At 40.5% G+C, this 17,367-nt stretch overlaps 1 long non-coding RNA gene and 1 pseudogene across 1 annotated transcript in view; both read right to left on the bottom strand.

Annotated features, from left to right (window-relative positions):
• Window positions 1-17,367, bottom strand: part of LOC138140531 (uncharacterized) — a 194,475-nt gene that overhangs the window by 24,973 nt on the left and 152,135 nt on the right. The gene's annotated exons all lie outside the window — the stretch shown is intronic.
• LOC138140567 (putative nuclease HARBI1) lies at window positions 5,007-6,806 on the bottom strand (annotated as a pseudogene).

The raw sequence follows: 17,367 nt of genomic DNA, 5'->3' as shown, positions 1-17,367 counted from the left end.
CGCGGATTTCGACTTGCAGGCCTTCTTCTTTTGTCCTCTTTTCCCCCGTCGATGCCATCGCATCACTGACCGTGGAGGCCCCTTGCTTCACCCGATTGTGAATTCTGGAGCCCCGCCTGGGAACCCCTCGCCGTCCCTGACGTAGCACGCCGACCACCTCGAGAAGGTTCGACCTTGAACCGCCGTGCCCCGCCGATCGACGACTTCACATCGCAGACACAGTCAGATCGTTGTTCCCCCATTATTACTCCCATTCAATTCCCCCTCACCCCCTTGAATTTAGATGTAAGCCCCGGACGTAGTCGTTAAGTCAATTGTACCCTTGTACCTTGTACCTTGGAGTAATTGTAGACGAGCTTCGGCCAAAGGAATTACACATTGTTCTGTTTGAAACTTGTACTTGTTCGTTTAGCTTAGTGTGTTTATTTTGTTATTTGTTAATAAATTGGAGAAGGTTCTGGTGAATTTGTGTTTCCGATGATCCCTAATCTTCGGATTTAGGTTAGTCGCACCGCTCCGGGTTGGTAGAGTTGAAAATCCGTGGCGGTCCTGAAAAACCGAATTTCGAACCTCCGAATAGTCTAGTCAGGCCGGGCTCTCTACCGAGGCGGTCTTGAGGTTTTCATGACAACATACAATTCAATTTACACAAAAAAAGGACTTGACTTCATCGTAACTTAGTCAATATATGTTCTGCAGCCATCAATACGTTTTAAAGTCGCTTAATTATGATTACGGAAAATTCGGCAACATGTTACATTCATTTTGGTAGGTCTGCATGTCAGGTTTGAGTGGTCTAAAACCACTCCCGCTCGTTCTTTTGTCGCATTTGGTCCAACTTTCTAAAAATATCCGACGCCGGCCGCAAACGACACGGCAGTCAAGGCACTTCTTTACCTGATCTGAAACGAGAAGGTTGTTTTCTTTTCGTGCTCCTCTCCCTTGGACAAAAGACAGCTTGACGGTCCGGGTAAACCGGCTGGTTTACCAAACGACGGGGTGTATTTGCAACCTCGGCGTTAAAACGGCATCGGTCAACAAATCTCGACACCGGCCCCGAAGATGGAGTCGACAGTTCGACCGCTCCAGGGGCCGGTGGTAAAAAGTGGCAGCAGAGGTGACAGAAATCCAACGTTAAAAAATGAAATCATAACCTCCCCTTATGCCAAAACATCGTGAATGGTGTATACCACGGCCTTCTAAATAGTCGAGACTCTTGGCTTGGCTGCTATAAGAAAGCCAAAAGTCTCGACTATTTAGAAGGTCGTGGTTTTAACACATCTGGGGTGCGATTCTCGAATTCACTCGTAAATGATCGAATAGAATATAATGCATGTAAGAATTTGCGCATCGCAACTACATATCTTTGTTATTCTCGAATTGCATCTCATTCGAATCGTAACTGGCTGCGTATGCGAAATCTTAGTTTAATGGCAAAGTATGGCAACGATGCAAAATATCCAGTGTTGTTAACATAATACATACACAAAAATCAACATTATATGAGTTGAAAGGAGGGAAAAAGAATTGGAAGTTCTGGAGAAAGGTATGGTTTCTAAGAAAATATAACAAGTTTATATAAAATATCACTCATTCGTTAGACACGGCAACACCAGTGCAGTCGAGCGAAGCAAAAAAAAAAGTGCTATTAATAAGCATCGGAGACAAACTGGAGGCGGAGAGGAGTCTTCTCAAAAGCTAAATGCTTTTGAGGATACTATTACCATTTTATTGAAGGGCTTCCAAATACAGAAGAATCACTTGTAATTAATTTTTTACATCGAAATAATGATTTGGATTTCAAACAACCGATTAATATACTAAAGGGAAATTAGTTATTTTGTGTTGGAAAACACTAATCAGGCTTCAACCAGCACTGATCACTCTTATTCTTCACCCTATACGCAGGTGATGGATGATAATCAGGATCTAGTGAATTCAACAATCCCAAAACAGGGCATAAAAAGAAAATTTTCAACACAACGGCCAGATCATGCTATCAATGCTACAGAGCCATTAGTATTTGAAATTAGAGAACATAACACCATAAACAGAGAATATTACATAAAGAAACTTGAATTATAAGAGAGGTAAGTAAGTAAGTAAGACAAAGTAAGATAATCACAGTGAATAATAATATAAAGCAATTTATTGCCAAAGAAAGACTTTTAGTATGTACAGATTATGTTTTTAACTTTTAATATTTGTATTTTATTAGATAAATAAATATTAAGTATAGTTTTCTTCAATTTTGTAAAATGACTGGTACATCTTAGTGTTAGGCGGATTTTTCATTGTTTTTCTTTTAATTATTAAAATTTACCTGTAAGCAATCTATTGCCAAAGAATGACTTCTTAGTATTGTTTTTAAATTTTGCAATTATTTTATTAGTGCCATTTCTGTTGGAAATATGCAAACTCCCATCAAGTTGTATGTTTCAAGTTGCCTGAGTAACTACAGTTTGTTATGACAATAAAAAAAGTTGTATTAAATATAAAAGCTAAAAATAAAGATCTGTTTTGAATCCACAAATACGTTTTTAAACACTGCATAGATTCTACAATTTCTGTTTTTTTTTTTAAATTATACAGTGATTTTTTTTTTATCGACGAACCATAGGGATTTACAGGGTGTAAACTTTATTGCGTATTAATGGTTTTTCTACTGCTAATTTCAAAATGATTTTTCGCACACTTGCAGCTTACTTAATTTTCTACAGGTTCTGGTGTTTTTTTTTTTTCAAGAAACAAACACACAATGGCCCCAAAAGGTGAATTTATGCGCAGCAATTTTGGGAGTAAAAACCACAGGTCAGCGGCTGACCGCTAAAACGCACTGCTGCAATTAGTGGAGTTATTGAAACTGCAAGAGAAATAATGTAAAATGCTCCCCACACTTCAGTGCGTCAGTTATCGCCACGCAACAGGCTGAACTTTATGTTGGAAAGCATGAACGTGCCACAAATTGTTACGAAAAGAAGAAGGTAGACATTTCCAGCACCTCATTTAATAAATTGATTAATTTGTGCGTGAATTGTAATTGTGTTGATTTTTTTATCATAATTCGTGTCATGCTGTTATTTTTTAGTGAGGTTATGTCGTATTTTAACGCTGCGACATCCTTTTTTCAAAACAAAAGATTTCCATAGGTGATGCTACCAGAATATTAAATGAACACCCTTTATTAAAACATGAAATAACAAGCTCCAATTTTGTAGATTATGTAATGGATGTAAATTACATTTGTTTTGGATACAATTTCAATAAAGAATCATCTAATATTGAACAAGATAAAATTGTATTAAAATTAAGTGTGTAACAAGCGTACGAGTAGTTCCGACTTTAGGCGCCAGAGTAGCGCTGCTTACACCCACCATGGCGCTACCCTCACCCTACGGTTGTGACTCTCCCGGCTGTGCAAGAGGAATCTACCCCTATAAGATCTGCGACACCCCGATCAGAAGACACACGGCTGAAAAGACCAAAAGCCTCAGCAGCGAAACACACTTGTTCAATGTATTATTACTTACACCAAATAGTATTGCAATGTACCATAGGAAGTTAATAAATGTATTTTGAATTGAATTGAATTGATCAGAAGTCAGAACACTTCGCTTTCTCGCCTAAGATAGCACCACCGACTAGGTACAGCCGGGGTTATCTTGGGGAAGTTCGAGGTTTCCCAGACGATTGGTGAAGCGCTTTACGCACCCTGACTAACGGCTTGTCGGCGGTGTTGGAGCCTTCCACGTCCTCTGGACTATTCTAGTGGTTCAACACATAAATATCTTAAATGGTTCCTCTATTTCGATCCAAATAAACACATCTAAACACAAACCAGTGTTACAAGTGTAAAAAGTTTCTTGTTGAATTTGAATTCCAATTCAAAAAAAAGATTGCAGAGAATATGCCATATTTTACAAAATATTAAATTGTTTACACCGGAACTGGCTACTTCTAAAATACAACCAGATATGTATCAAGCACGTAGCAAGTATTTTTGAAAATGTATGTGAAAACGTGGATTCTGCACTTTCATGGGCCAATTTCAAGTTAGCGATGCAAACTGCAGTTGTAGCGCAAATACTTGCAATTCTCTTGCAACGGAATTTACAACCCAATTTCAAGTTCAAACTGCCCGGAGAGGCAGTGCAGTTGCAAATTTGCTCTCGATCACGTGACAACTGTCATTAATTTTGCGGTCCGCGAATTAAATTTAAAAATTTCAAAACCAAACGAAGAAATATAATGGAAAATAAAGCGTAAGTACAAAATGTTTTTAATTTATTTATCGCAGATGTGTAAAACGACACATTTTAGGGTTAAGAAAAGGTCAAAAAAATTTAAAGTGGAAGAAACGGCTGTGCTTGTCGAAGAAGTCGAGAAGCGAAGGGCTCTATTGTTTGGTCCTCTCAAGGGTCCGAATTTAACTCAATTCCACCGGGACAGAGGATGGCAGCAGGTGGTAGACGCTGTCAACGCTGTCGCTCCCACAGTACGGACGGCAGCAGAATTGAGGAGTAAATTTAAGGACCTGAAGACAAGGGCCAAACATAGAGTCAACGCGGTTAAGCGAGAGGGCCGAAAAACTTGGGGCGGTCAAAATGAAGCCAATACACCCCTTTCTGCTATCGATGCCAAACTTTCCCAATTTATTGGTACCGATAGCATTGAGGGGATTGCTGGTGGAGTTGACCCCTTCAGGCGTCAAGGTAGGGTCACATAAGTAATATTTTTTGCACTTTTCATCATTCTACTTACAGTAATCAATCCCGGTCCTTCGACGAGCACAGCTCACATTCCAGATGTGATTATATTTGGTATGTATGCAATAATTGATATTTTCAGTTTCAGATATTTTTTCACTGTTTTTCCACTCGTTTTTTATGTAAAACAATTAAATAATAGTACTGAATATAATTTAGAACCCATTCCCGAAAGGCCACCCCTTGTAGATCTTCCGTCCTCATCCCTTAACCCGGTCGATACAAATGAAGGTATGTACATTTCGAACTACATGTTTTATTGATACACAAAAAATTAAATCACCAATAACATTCAGTCATAAACACATTCTTTATAAACATACGAAAACAATTTGGAATTAACAAAAATATTATGAACATAAAAAAAATAATTATAAATCTGTTTAATCGGCCAGATCCCAATCCTGTAGCGAGTCCTGTAGTACCTCCATCTTCTACACCAATCCTAAAACCACCCCCACTTCCCAGACGAGGCAAAAAAAGGACGATCGAGGCGGTACTAAAAGAAGCCGAGGAAACGACATGCTTGCAAAGAGAAACCAACCAAATCTTAGGAGAGTTGGTTTCTGAAATGCGACAAACGCGGTCCGACCTCAACAGTCGTTTAGACCAATTAATAAATTTAAAAAAATTAAAACTTGAATTATTACAAGAGGGCATAGAACTCAAAAGAAAAAAATTAAATATAAATTAAAAATATATTGTTGCTGTTTTATTTTAATGGTTAATAAATGAAAATTATTAATCATTTGGTGTTTTTTTGTACAACAGCTTTTACTTTATGCAACTGAATATGTATCTGAAAAAAAAAATTGAAAGCATAAAACACATCAAAAAACCTAGATTATCGAGTGAAGTGTCTTGCAATGAGATGTCTACGAATGTCCATATAATTTCCAGGGATGGCCCCATGACAAGGTTGTAAGTCGTCAGGGAGAGGATGATCTTCGAAATCATCCACATCTAAATTGTACTGAATGCAAATATTATGCAGCACACAACAAGCAGCAATTATTTGACAGACCTTACCGGGTTCATAAGCAAGTGGACGAAACGACTCATTAAAACACCATTTGTTCTTTCAATTGGGTTTCTGGTGGAAATGTGCACAGAATTGTACAAATGTTCTGCCGGTGATGTTGCATTTGCCACTGGTGTCATAATCCACGGTTCCTGGGGGTACCCGGAGTCCGCAACTAACCAACCTTCAGGAAAAGTACCACCCTCTTCAAATGCATTCCATACAGCTGAATTTCGCCAGATGTATGAATCATGATTTGAACCTGGGAACTCGGCAAAAACATTGTAAATTTTCAAATCTGGTCCCGCAATTAATTGAACATTGATCGAATGGTAGAGATGTCTGTTAAAATATTGTTCCGAGGCATTGCTGGGTGCTTGCACTCTACAATGTGTACAATCGATTACTCCCAGTACATTTGGAAATCCAACTCCATGCTGGGTCAACCCTAGTTGGTAAAATGCCTGTTTAACTTCGGTGAATTCTCTGGCAGTTGGAAACTAATAAACTGCTGCGAGACGGCTACTAGAGCACTAGTCACTTCACTGATCGCGTTTGAAACAGCTGATTGTGAAATTCTTGAACTGCCTCCAACTAACCATTGAAATCCGCCCGAAGCATAAAACTGCAATGCAACATATAATTTATGCGTAGGTGTGAGATGTTCGTAACGTCCTCGCCTTGTATTTCGTTCCAAACTTGGTGTTAGAACTTCCAGCACATAATTGAAAACACGACGGTCCAGGCGTGTTTTCTGGAAGAGATTTCTCTCCGACATCTCCTGAATACTAAAAGGTATTCTTGCTAACCTTTGTTCTTCTTCGTCACTGTCGCTATCACCACGATTAACTAATTCATCCACAACTAAAGCGGCCAAGACCTGCCTAGCTGCAGCCATTTTCACGGTGTAAAAATGACAGAACAGAATGCAACTGCTTACAACCGTCCAATAGGTAGTTGCAAATAGCAGATCCAAATCGCGCGACAATTCGAACTTGAAATCGGTTGTAAATTTAGTTGCAACGTTGCCATGGGAAACGTAGTTTGTCCCGGTTGTAACTCGACTTGAAATTGGCCCATCAGAATGGAAATTGATGTCACATTCTCAATGGTCCAATAATAAATGTAGAACTATCAAAAATTACGACCCCTGAGGGCGAACGGAGATACGGCAACATTTTTAAATTGGCTTTAAAGTTGCTATGTTTACCATTTTCAAATGCCCAAGTAGAGAGAGCATTTTCAATTATGAATATTGTAAAGGATAAACTTAGAAACAAAATGCCCGTTTCCACATTGGATGCAATAATGAAGGTTTTCAACCTTCAGACAATATATTAAAAAGATTTAATTCAGAAAATATTTATAAATGTAAGGGAGATGAAAATGCTATAGATGTGTTTAATGTAAATGAACTATAGAAATCTATAAATGCAGTTACCTTTATTACTTCATTTTAGAAAACATATGTTGTATAAACTTAAAGTAGTCCGGTCGTCACATCGATACCATTGAATTTGTAACAAAAAGTGTACAACGCAAAAGTTGAACACTTTTGGAATATAAATTCGAAGTTTTTTAAGGGCGTTACCGAGTTAAATTTTGAATAAAAGGTTTTCGAAAATGGCCTGAATAACATGGCATCTTATGGACAGGTGTTTCGCGGGCACATAAAAATTGAAATTGTGCAGTTAAAAAACATTGATTTTATGACAAAAAACTACTGTAAAGATAGAAAATAACTTAAGGAATTCGCTGGTGCCCTTAATTACCATCCTTACCGGGCATTCCAAAGAGAAAAATTGCGAAAACTAAGAATAAACAGCTATTAATGCGGAAGTGTCAGCCATTATTCAGACGACCACGTGACTCACCACCAATGCTAACGCAACGCGACCAATTCTTGAGTCAAAACAAGATCCGATTAAAAATGTCAACTTGTATATTTAATGAATTTTTTTTTTATATCGATACAAATAAATCGGAAATAATTTATCATAAAATTGTGATTGTATCATTGTAGAAAAATTTTGATTGTACGAATTTAGAAATCAGTTGCTCTATTGATTAGAAACTGAGACGACCGGACTACTTTAATATTTTTTTAGTGTAGCGCCGCCTCTTAGGCGAACAAGTACCCCTACCCCCACACTCATTGACGATCAAGGGTGGAGGGCGAATGAGAAAAATCTCTCTCTCTCGTCCTTCAACCGCCGCAGAAAAACAGCTCGTGCTCGTAGTCGTAAGGTGTGAACAAATGTAATACGCAAGAGCAAAATACACATTGTATGTAAGTTGAATCGTCTCTGTGTACCTCCTACACGTCAGTTAACGCGATATTATTTTGTTTTAAGAAAATAAACCAATAATTTTGTTTTCTGTTTTAAATTTGTTTAATGAGAGAAGAATTTATTCCAAAAGTTTAATTGCACATTTCGATAACTACCTTGAAACAAAGCAGTGCATAGAGCTAACAATATTCTTTATTTACAGAAATCGTCCAATAAATGATTGGCGATTTTGGCTGCAGACATTGCCCTTCCAAGTACTTCTGCTGCATGCCTAACAAACTGTATACCAGCAAAATTTAATGACTTAGACGAGTTTTTTTATTCACTTATTACTAAGAATGTTGTAGATCAAAAATGTTTAACACAGGCCGGTGCATACGCTGCCGGCTATTTATTAAAAAAAATAAAATTATCAGATGAGTGTCAGATTTGTAAAAATAATTTGTATTCGAATCAAATTGAAGAAGAACATTTGTTCACAAGCTTCAAAGAATACAATAATGAAAGTTATAGATTAAAATATGCAAGTAAGCAAGTGGTTGCTCTTTTAGAAAAATTGCATACCAGTCTATATGCATTTTTAGATCGAGACGGGTATAAAAAATGCGTGAGTAAAGAAATATTTTTTCTAAATAGTTTTGGTGATTTCTGTTCGATACATAATTGTCACATTTTGTTCGTAGATGCTGCCGTAACTTTATTAAATTTTAAATACGTAAAATATTAAAAAAAAACAAAATCGTACTAGTGGTTATTACCAATTTCAAAAGAAAACAAACTTGTTGAAATAGGTAATTTACAAATGTTGTTCATTTATTGTATGTTTTTTGGAGATTTTTTATTTGTAATAAATTATATTTTTTTTATTTCTTCTTCATTTACTATACAAATTTATACACAGTAGTAGAAAAGTGTTCTTTGTTTTTGAAAAGCAAGTTGATTGCAATTCCGGAAAAAAGTTTGTAATAAAAAATCAAAATAGAAATTTTGTATTCGAGCGTCATTTATTCATTAATACGGCCAGGCGACTACCAGATGGCGGGCTTTTTGTTGCCAACGCATAACACGAAGCCTGCCCTTCTTAATTGGCATGTTCTGTGGAGCGGCCGATCCCACGCGGTGCGGGCGATGAGTCCGGTGAGGCTTGAGTGTCCTACGTGCCGATTTGTGGCAAATTAGTAGCAGTAGTAGTAAAGTTGTGGGACATGATAATGTATTGACACAATTTCAATGTAATAAGCAGAAGCAAGGAATAAGCTAGCAAAAAGCAGTTTTTTGAATTCCGTGTGCTTCAATTTTACATTTTCAGTAGGCTGAAATTTCACCTGACATTTGTGTAATTACTTAACTGCCTATGGAGGCCATTTTGAACATTTCATTTAATTTTATTTGAAGTAAAGGACCTTATTATAACATGAATAATGAATCTATTGTTATTAAAGTAATGTTCAGACAATTTTTTGCAAATAACATTTTGTTTGTAAATTGTCTATTACAACCATTTAGGTATCACAAAATGAAGTAAATGACTAGATAATATTATTGTTAATCTAAAAACAGAGCTACACTTTGTAATTTTCTCAAAAATAAAAGTTAACAAGGAGTTGAAAAATTGGCATGTAAAACCCTATGGCCAGTCTTAAAAAAACACACTGTATAGTGAACGGGATAAAATTATAAAATCAGAAATTCGGTACTCATGTGCACTGTCGAAGATGCACGGTTCGAGCGAATCGCAGGCTGAAAAATCAAAGAATTTGATGCCGCACCGCCAGCACCGTCACACAGTGGGAAATAATACCAAAAAGCTGGCCAAAAGTCGAAAAATCAAAGTCTGAATTAGGGACTTTTTCGCAAGTAAATTATTCCTAGAGGACTTCTGGCATAAAATAAACTGATTAATAAGTCACAGTTGTCCTTTATGCCTTCGTGGCATCGCTTAAAAAGTGAGCATTGTTTCTGAGCGTCAAACGAGCTGTTAATTGTTTCGCTTCTTATTTCGTCAGAAATTGCGTTAATAAAGTGAAACAAAATCGATTATCTTCCCCAAGGAATGTAGAATGAAATGTACCACAAAATATTTATTAATTGCAAACCTGTAATTATTAGTGTAATGATGAATGTAGCTGTATTTTTCGCAAATCTCATTCAAAAATCTTGAATTAAAAGTGACGTACAAAAATCCCACATATGCCCACTCTCTTATCACTCCTATATTGTTTATTAAACCTTCTTGTACAATATTATGCAAAAATTAGCTGCGTCCACCTGCGTTTTATCTTTTTTTTTTTCTTCGGAAATGGTGATGAAATGCAAAAAGCGAAAATGTTTACAGATGCGTTTGATCATGTTTTTTTTCTCATAATTAAAATGTCTTTGTTACGGTTGTGAACGGCAACAAAGCTGTTTATGTCGCGAGATGCAATTTTTCAGGCTCATTAAACCAAGTTTAAGTGAAACTCTGAACGTGATACATATTATAATCACCATTTTGGATCCGCCATTTTGTTTTTGGAAACACTTATAAGTAATAAAAAATTCGTAATCAGCGATCTCAAAAACGCCTATTTCCCAATTTTCAATAAATTATTCTGATTCTTTCGACTTTTGGCCAGCTTTTCGGTAATAAAACATTCGTAGAAGACTCTCGGCATACAAAAACCGATTAATAAGGCCCAATTGTTCGTCACACTTTTGGAGGTGTTTCTGAACCTCAAACTTCGCTTCGTATTTTGTCAGAATTTGCGTTAATATGTATGTATCTCGGGGAAGCGGGTCGCGGCTGACGTGCCGGGCCTCGGCGAGGTGAAGCGTCGGCGTTTCGGCGTCTAGCGTACGATCCGAGCTCGGTTCCGTGCCTTGGCCTCCCGCGGAACCGTCTTGCTCCGAGGCTCCGGTTGCGCCCGCGAGGGTGTCCGGATGTCCTCTTCGGCCGCCATTCAACGGTCAGCTCAGAACTGGCACGGACCGGGGGAATCCGACTGTCTAATTAAAACAAAGCATTGCGATGGCCCCAGCGGGTGTTGACGCAATGTGATTTCTGCCCAGTGCACAGTGGGGCGAATGGCCTGTTTGGCTGGCCAAAATTCGAAAATTGAAGGTGGAAATTTCCATGTTTGTTGTGTACAGTCTTATAGAGGAGGTTTTGGTGGATCTAGATCCAAAAGACTTAGGTAAAAATGTTGTATGCCTGCTTCCCTGGGGCAGTCGAAATTTAGCCCTCTCGAGTAAGCAAGTGCGACGCACCGCTGCCGTGTTTCTAACATAAAATTCAAGTGATCATAGTGTAAAAACAACGTGTGGAAGATTTTGATTTTATAAAATGAAAACTGATCAGCAAGATATGTAGAATTATTGTATGTACTTTAATTGTCAAAAAATGTTTTCCTTCTTTTGTAAAATCAACGCTAACTGTAGGGCTGCAATTCACATTTATTTGTTTCATGCCGGGATACAAGTGGAGTATACTTTTTACATCCACGAGCAACCGCCGTGATTTTTACATGCACATATTCATTAAAATGTATATTTTTTAATATTAAAGTGCGCACTGCCTAAAGTCGCCTATTTAAAAGTTACAGACGTTAACGTCTTGCGCGGCAAACGTTGGCGCGCTCCATCAGCTCTATGATTACCGCCATGGGTCTCGGTAAACCTCATGGTTATAATCTCCTTATCTGATAAATGGGGTTCTACATTAAAAAACAACTAGAAATTCTTGAAAATAAATTTTCAAAAATAAAAGGTGGTCGTTTCTCGATTTCCCAAAACTCAAAGGACAAATTGTTGCAGCCTCTTATATCGAAAATGAAAATGAGATGGAAAAATCCTCCTACAACTCTGCATGTTTTTTACGCAAAAAATGAAAAATGACTTGAACAAAACATCTCTATCGAAGTTGGTACATGTTTATTTCGCTTCTATTATTTTCCTTTTCATTTAAAATTGTTTACTGCTTTATTAATAAATACGATTCCATTTTGAATTTGATAAATTTGGTACCTATCAGATTTGTAATTAGCGACCCCGAAAAGCTTATAGTACATCCTTTCAGGGCAATAACTTAATTTTTTTCAAAATATATCCGCCATTTTGGGTCCGCCATTTTGAATTTGATAAATCTGATATCAAATTTGTAATCAGAGACCTCGAAAATCTTACAGTACATATGTTCAGAGCGATACGTTCACTTTTCGAGTTTTGGCCAGCGAAATAGGCTATCGCCCCACTGTGCAGTGCTCTGAATGTCAACGTGAAGAAATTCAAGCAAGCGCGAGTAAACGGCGGTCGTGAGCAGACGTGTTGCTCCGCTATATAAATAAAAGACCTAACCTTAAAGTCACCAACGTGCACGCGAGTGAAGTGCTCTTGCCCTGGGTAAACAACAACCACCCGAGACAAGCCCCCGTGAGCCCCACATCTACCTGGTGCCCGACCATCTGGTGCGCCACATTAAGGTGGACACCCCTGTGAAAACGGCGTCGCGATACGTCGATTTTTGACGCCACAACGGCCGAATAAACGAATATTTGGTACCAGGATCATAGGAGGTGGCAAGACGTTTTTATTTGGGCTTAGAAAATTCAGCGTTAGACCGCCTGGCCGGACTTGGAATAATTTCGTAGGAGAACCCACACCGATTGGACTTAGGAAAATTTCGAACAGAGTCTGGATTCAACAAAATTTCGACGCTCATCATCTCCAGCCGATTTTTCTAAGTCCCCGGGAACAAGTTGTAGCTAGAGTATGGAGCTACCCTCATTTTGACACCCTCCGAGTGCGCCCGAAAGCTCCGAGACCGAAAGCATAAAGCTCCCAATGCGAAGCTTTTTAGCTCACTTTTCGCCGGGAGCAAAAAGCTCATCGAGCTTTTTGTGCTTTCGGCTTAAACATCGTTTCCCGGAGTTTCTACTCGATCGGACCGTCCTATCGTGCATCGCGCGGGCACGCCACTGGCAGGGGTCACTGGGACCTCTGCCTCACGTCGTGACATCGATATCTGCCGCGACGCGTCCGCGCGGGACCTCGGAGGGGGGTTTTTCTTTTCCACCACTCGTGTCGTCCTCTTTTATTAATTGTGAATGAGGCCCTTCTACAGCTGACATCAGTATTTTATCGTGTCGTATTGTGTTGTCAACCACGTCAAAGACTCATTTTATCTATACATCATAACCACTCGACCTTGGTCCGGACCATGGAGTTTAGCTGCGCATGTGGCCGGGTGTTTGAGTCACGAAGATCTTTGGGGTGCCACAAGCGGTAATGCGCCGCGGCCCAGCGGAGGCCTCCGGATGTCGTGTGCCAGTCCTGCGGGAAGTCTTTTTCGGAGGAGAGGAAGCTAAGAGACCACATTAATAATAACGTCTGTGGGGGGGCGGAGGGAGTGCCGGTTCTGTGGCAGGACTTTCGAAACCCAGAGCGGCGTGCGCCAGCACGAGAGGAAGGCGCACTTTGACGAATACTCAGCCGCTATTTCGTTGGACACTAGGGCGGAGCCTGGCGAGCTTTTGGCCTCCCAGCTCCAGGCGCTGGCCCGCGCTGAGGCGGAGATCGGGGCGTTTCCGAGCAGACTGCCCCTGCGGCTTGGATGGACTGTGGATATGGTGAAATACAGGAGGCGGCTCGCACAATATAAGGCCCTTATTCAAGACGAACGCGAGAGGATGGCTCCGGAGTTGAGGGAGGACACATTGTCCCTTGTGGAGTCGCCCGGACGCCCGCCCGCCGCCGCTGGGTCTGCTTGCGCCCAGCCCGCTGAGCCTGGCTCTCCTGGGCCCCCTTGGGGCCTGCTCTCCCCCCTGTGATGGGGTCCACGAGACTTGGCGCGCCTCCGATGGGTGGCCTTCCCGGCCGAGTTGTTTGGATTGATCCGCCGTTGGGAAGGATCGCCAGCAGCCCTGGACTACACGTCTCTCAAGTCGCCGGCGGGTCGTCGGTTGCCGCTCCTCTTCATATGGACTCGCCCACGTCGAGCTGCCCGCTGTCATTGGACGTTTCCGGATGTCGTGTGCCAGTCCTGCGGGAAGTCTTTTTCGGAGGAGAGGAAGCTAAGAGACCACATTAATAATAACGTCTGTGGGGGGCGGAGGGAGTGCCGGTTCTGTGGCAGGACTTTTGACACCCAGAGCGGGGTGCGCCAGCACGAGACAAAGGCGCACTTCAACGAGTACGCTGCCGCTGCATCACGGGACACTAAGGCGGAACCTGGTGAGCTTTTGGCCGCTCAGCTCCGAGCGTTAGCCCGCGCTGAGACGGAGATCGGGGCGTTTCCGAGTAGACTGGCCGTCCGGCTCGGATGGACCGTCGATATGGTCAAATACAGGAGGCGGCTCGCGCAATATAAGGCCTTGATTGGAGACGAACACGACAGGACGGCCCGAGAGTTGAGGGAGGACACACTGTCCCCTCTGGAGTCGTCTGGGCGCCCACCCGCCGCCGCTGCGCCTCTTTCCACCCCGTCTGCTGGACCTGGCTCTCCGGGGTCCCGGCCGGAGCCCCTAGGGCCTGCCTCCTCCCCTGTAATGGGGTCTACGAGTCTGAGCGCGCCGCCGATGGAGGGGCGGCCCGGTCGGGTTGCACATTTCTCAAGTCGCCGGTGGATCGTCGGCTGCTGCTCCTCTTCCTATGGACTCGTCGACGTCGAGCTGCCCGCCGTCATCGGACGTTTCCCCCAATCGGGAGGTACTGGGCTCTCCGGAGGGGGCTGCGGGCAGTCTCCTCGCCTTGGTGTCGCCAGAGTCGACGTTGGCCTTTGCCCAGGACAATGACAAGTATTGGCAGAAAGATTCGAGTTTTTCCCAGCTGTCGCAGGGAGCATCTCAGTCCTTGCCGACCCCTCCGGCGGTAATGAATACGTCCGCCCATGGGGGCGACCTGCCATCTCCGCCCATGTTGTCGCCCGACTCAGGGGACAATGGCCCCGTTATCACCAACAGTAACGTTGAGTCCGATCATCCGATATATAACACATTGCGGGGCCTCATGGACGAGCTTCGGGGGCCCGGGAGGCTGAAGGGACGAAGGGAGGTCCTACGACTGGCGTCTAGCGCAGTTGGAATTCCCATGGATCAGTGGGACGGAATCATTGATAACATGATATTCGATGTGCCATATGATTTCCCTTTCATTAAAGTTAAAGAACGTCGTTAAATTGTTTTGTCTCTGTCTAACATAGTGCTTGGCATATACCGTATGTTTCAAAAAATTTCTGGTCAAGTAGGTTCTGAAAAACAAAAGCATTAAAAACGTATGGCGTAACTTGAATATTCAGGTGGAAATGTGTTTATCACAATAATTGTTTTGAATGAACTGTCATAAAATGGCAATTTCAAAAAAAGCTTGAGAACGGTTCTTTTCCCCTACGATTTTACGAGAATTGGGGTTGGCCGTTGGCGTTGGCGCCAAGATTTCATAGTGCAGTAAAGTTAGGTTATGGACCTACCCGGCGCGGCCGCGCAACATCAACAAAAGCAAATAAACCCGGGCAATATGTGTAAACAAGTAATGTAACAACAATAAATAAATAATCAACAATTAACAATAATGTGTTTTAAATTACTCTAGAGCAAGTGTTAAAAATGATAGCCTTGAGCTTCGATGCACATTGGAAGACTCCTCTTCATCAAGCAACATAGGTGCAAAAAATTGACACAAATTACGAAGAGTCTCGCGTGCTGTAGGCCCGTCTTATTGAAAATACCCTTGAGCCAGTTGGAGTTGATTGTGAAAACATCAAGAATGTTGTTCCGGTACCTTTCAGCTGTTACTGAATCTGCAAGATCCTTTCGAACAATCCTTTGACAAATTGACACTGATAACTCAGTCTGCTCCGACATTTACCTGAGAGATAATTGGGGTTCGTCTTCAACGTTTGACAGTCGCAATATTTTCCTCAGTACGAACTTTGGGTCGAGCACTTCTGCTGAACACTGTCACTTTCTCGAAATGTGTGAAGTGTGTGACCATTGGAAAAATAAGGCTCAATCATGAATATCTGTTGTTCAGGAGTGAAAATCATTCTCATAGATAACATTTTGCGAACAAAATTATTACGGCAATTAATGACGTTTTTGACAGTTCAGTTATTATTTGACAAGCTGCGCCATACGGTTTTAATGCTTTTGTTTTGCAGGACCTACTTGACCAGAAATTTTTTCCAACATACGGTACTTTCACTTTGTCTAACCAATTATTTAGCTAATGAAAGGCTTAACGAATGGGAAATCATACGACCCACTAAAGTTATGTTTTTTTTTTTAATGGAACCAATCCAGTTTGATTTCATTTTTGGATTCTATGATAAATTATGAATCACATCTATAGAGGTCGTTTTTACTTATCTGCCGTCGTTTTTGATCTGTGGCGCTTTTTTTTACCAGAATTTCGAATTGCAGGGGTCCGTTTGAAAATTTGTACCTTCCAAATCATTGCACATAAATTAAAATGATTGACGCTATTTGATTCCTGAATGTTTGCCACATCTGTTGAGTGTTTACTCAACAACAGTTTTAAACATTACAAACTAAAAATGTCAAAAACTCATTTTTTTCACATGGCACCCCGTATTTATTATTGCATGGGTCGAAAGCTTTTTTAACAAACTTGTCTTTAGCGGAAAATTTGCTCTCAATTTAGTGATTTTAGGATAGCACCTTAGATTTTCACATTCGACCATACAAACCCTATACCGCTGAAAAGCTTGACATTTTTAGTTTTTTATGTTTAAAAAATCGTAGTAAAATATCCGTTTCCAGCAAGTGATCAAACAATTGAAGAAGCTATCAAAGCGAAAAAGATTGGCTATTGTACAATCGATCCCACTGAATATGCAGGCGAGAGTGATAAAAGAATTACATACAGTGTGGAAATTACTTATGGAATAATTTCAGTAATTTCAAAACTAATGACATTTGCCGAAAACGCTGAAACAGGTCAATTTTTCTTTTTAATAATGCTTATTTTAAGTTACTTCGCTTCTTCATGACGTCATCCATTTTTGAGCTATGACGTCATCACCAATTTTTTTAAATGACAACCCCCACTTTTTTCTTCTCTATCTCATAGACCTTCCTACTACCTAAACGATGAATGAAAAAAATTGGTACCTTACATGACAATTTTTTTGAGAAAATAACAAATTTTATTTCAAAAATTTAATTTAATTTTTTATGTACTTATTTTTTTTCTATGTGGTTATTTAAAATCGAGGGTTTACTTTAATAGACCAAACAATTTAGAAGATTTATGACAGAGAATTCGCGCTAAAATGGAACAAATCAGCCCTGACATT

This window comes from Tenebrio molitor, chromosome Y (assembly GCF_963966145.1).
Source record: "Tenebrio molitor chromosome Y, icTenMoli1.1, whole genome shotgun sequence".
Classification (NCBI taxonomy): domain Eukaryota; kingdom Metazoa; phylum Arthropoda; class Insecta; order Coleoptera; family Tenebrionidae; genus Tenebrio; species Tenebrio molitor.
Note: the sequence above shows the minus strand (reverse complement) of the source record. Positions and strands in the feature narration are given on the sequence as shown.